Below are 3,730 nucleotides of genomic sequence, written 5' to 3'. Positions count from 1 at the left end.
GCTTGATCCCAGGATCCTGAGATCATGACCCGAGCCGAAGGCAGCGGCTTAATCCACTGAGCCACCCAGGTGCCCCTAAATAAAATCTTTTTAAAAAAGTACCAAACTATGTTCCACCTGGATCCTCCCCATTGTCAAGTTCCATCTAAGACACGTGGGGAAATCTGGAGTGGGCAGTGTTGTGTCCAGGGGGTGCTCTTCTTGCTCCTTGACAGTGAAGGGAGAAGGAGCCATGGTGTCTGAGACTGGTCTAGAAGCCAGTTAAGCAGGTCACACCCAAGGTGGGGCAGAAACAGGACTAGGGGGAGATAAGACAGAAGAGGCAAAGTGTTGCCAAACGGCAGAGAAAGTGTTCCCGGTTTTAGAGCTCATCAGCTCCAAAAGAGAAGCAGACACTTGGGAATATGCCTTAAAATCCCTGTCCTGGGGAGCCTGGGTGGCTCAGTGGGTTAAGCCTCTGCCTTCAGCTCAGGTCATGATCTCGGGGTTCTGGACTCGAGAACTGCGTCGGGCTCTCTGTTCAGTGGGGAGCCTGCTTTCCCCTTTTCTCTCTGCCTGCCTCTCTGCCTACTTGTGATCTCTCTCTGTCAAATAAATAAAATCTTAAAAAAAAAAAAAATCACTGTCCGGAGGGAGACTAACCACAGATGGCTTCAGTAATAGCCATTAACCTGGGAAATGAGTGAGGGAGAAGCCCCCACATCTATCAGGCAGGCAGTTTCCACTTTTCCACTAGCCCCCTTTTCCTTCTGGCTGGGTCTCCTCGTGGGCTCTGTGCTTTATGACTGTCGTGCTGCCTTCTTTGACTCTGTTCAATTCCTAAGACTAGTTACCAATTAAGTTTTCCATTTCCACTAACGTATTACTTATAACTCATCAAAGAGCAACTTTCAAACAATAGGGATAAAATAAGTTGAGTTTTAAAAAATACACAAATGGCATAAGATGATCACCATAACGAAGACAAACTAATCTTAAAAGAAACATGAAAAGTACACTTCAATAGGTATTATGACTGTCATACTCAAAATACAGGAAGCAGAACGACATTTTAGAATAGCATAGATTTTGAAGATCATTGGAGAATAATATCAAACAATTTCTGGGAGTTAGTTAAACATTAGATGTTTGTCTAAGCAATTAACAGAGATAATGTAATTTGAATCTTACAACTGTTATGTAAACACTACCCATATTTTGTAAAAGAGGAACCAAGGCACAAAAAATTTAGAAAAGTTGTTCAAATCTCATCGCTAGGAAGTGGTTGAAACAAAATTTTGAAACTAAGTTGCAGGATTCCAGAACCCACACATTTCCTCTCTGTGTTTGAATCATTGCTTCAGATTATCAGATTTTTTTTTCACCTGTAACTACTTACTAGATAACCAAAGTTACATTATTTACATTCTACAAGCATACATGGTGTTTTTGAGAAATTAAATGAAAATATATGTTTAACACACCCAACATAATGCCTAGTTTATCAGAGACACTCAGAATTCTTAGTCTCCTCTCCTTTTTCTTAACTTTAGGATGAGCGCTCCGTTATTTTACATTCTGTTTCTGTCTGATCAAGTTTCCTGTAGGCTGTCAGAGCTGCTAAATTAGGTATCTCCCCACACAGGCCACTTAGAGGAAGCAGGAGCACTGTCTTCCTGTAGATCAGCTTCAGACTTGGGAGTCAGAGTTGCTCCAGAGCAGACTCCATGCTCCCTCAGGCGCTCATCCTCCTCCCAAGCACAACCAGGTTGCCGCCCCTGCTGTCCGGGAAGGGGTCTCCTTGATAGACAGGCATTGCTTCCTTACAGCCTCTGGGCTCTTTTATTGGGTTTTAGTTGGGTTGTAAATATCCTACTTTGGTCTCTTCTATTAGCACAGAATCAGACCCGTGAGTGCAGAGTTTGGGCTATCTGAAGCCAAGAACCAATATATAGGAATTGGTCAGGGTGTTCAGGAGCCCCGACTATAACTTTGTAAAGGAACTGGTGGGTAGGTCTTAGGGTACCCTCGGAGGGCCAGCTGACCCCAAAGGTGGCCTGTTCCAGTTCACATAATGTGAGTAATTTTCCAGGAGACATTTTGATGCCATAGTCTCCTGAGAACCCTTCTTAAAATTTTTGAGCATACAGTCTGGGACCGTAGGTTTTGAAGAGCTTCCACCCATTATAAACAGGGACTCTTTTGCTCACCCTATGTGTTCTCTCCCTGCCTCCGTGGCGCAAAACAAAGGGTGGGCGCCCCTCCAAAGGAGAGACCAGTTAGATGGTCTCTCCGCTCTCCGCTCTCCTGCGGGAGACGTGGGTGCCTCCTAGCCGCAGGAAGTCTCCTGTTAAGACCCAGACTGGGGCCTGAAGGGCTCGCCCTAGACTCTACGAGGTCACCACGGAAACAGGTTGGGGCCCACTCAGACTCCTAGTCTCAAGACCTCAGAGCCACAAACACAAACAGGACGTTCACTCAAAGTTAGAATTTATTAAGGTCCCCCCCCCCCCAAGGTGTCTTTCCAGTGGCATTCCTTTTGGAAATTCCTTCCTGTCCCGCCCCAGGCCCCTGACCTGTGGAATTCCTTTTGGAACTTCCTAGAAGGTGATGAAGCTTCCCCTCCGCTCAACAGAGCGAGGAGGAACTGACTACACATGATCTTCCCGGCAGGTTTACTGGGTCCTGGCGAGTTGCCAGGCAAGTTGGCCCACTTCTCCGTAGAGTCCAGCGGGGCACGACTGCCCAGAGGGTTGGAACTCGGGGTGAAGGAGAACCCCGAATAGTGTCTGTGGCGCACCCCCTGGGTTGGATCCCGAGTTCCTTCCTGCCCCGGTGCAGTCTAGCCACCCCGGCCGGTAGCTCAAAGGGCTGGAACGGTTGGAATCTCACCTCTAAAAATGTTGCGGAAAAATAATCAGACCTGCGAGAGACCAAGTGACACTCGGAGAAGCAGGAGAACTCGGTTTTATTTTATGGTCGGACCCAGATGAGCTCGTGCTCCAAGTTCTGGGCCCCGGGCAGTGGGTTATAGGGCTGGAAAACAGGCAGTCAGGGTCCAAAAGGCTATACTGACTGCTGGTAGGTGGGTTTAAACTGGGAAGGCGGGGTCTGCTTTAGGCTGGAACAGTAGGGCAGGGAGTCTGTAGCGGGAAGCCTCTTTACAGGCGCGGAGGGCGCTGGTTTTCTCTTGCTCCGGTTGGGGGTTCTAGTTTTTTCTAGCTTGTTGTCAGTAACTTTACATCATCTGGGACCCCCTGGCCTGATCCTGCTGTGGGTACCATTTTCCTCTTCAAAATAACTGAAGAAGATTAAAAGGTACATAAAATAAATAAGTTATAAAATAAGTCACGGAGATGAAAAGTAGAGCCCAGGGAATATAGTGAATGTAATAACCTATGGTGACTGGGGGGGGGGGGGGGGTGAGCACTGAGTAGTGTATGGAACTGATGAATCACTACGTCGTACACCTGCAACTAATACAACACCGAATTTAACTATACCGCAATTAAAACAAAAGCAAAAACGTCCCAGTCCTTAGATCATGCGACTGTTGATCTCCGGGTTTTGAGTTCGAGCCCCACCTTCGTATACCCAAATACTCTCTACAGAGATTACTTAAAAGTAAAATCTTAAAAAAAAAAAAAAATAGCCAGGAACAAGAATCCTATCGCGAGTGAAGTCCCAAGTCAATCCTAGAACTGAAGCAGCTCGCAGAGGCGGATAACCAGGGGGTGGTGTTGGGAGTGCG

The sequence above is a fragment of the Meles meles genome, chromosome 2 (genome assembly GCF_922984935.1).
Source record: "Meles meles chromosome 2, mMelMel3.1 paternal haplotype, whole genome shotgun sequence".
Classification (NCBI taxonomy): Eukaryota; Metazoa; Chordata; class Mammalia; order Carnivora; family Mustelidae; genus Meles; species Meles meles.
The sequence above is the reverse complement of the archived record's forward strand: the minus strand, read 5'-3'. Positions refer to the sequence as shown.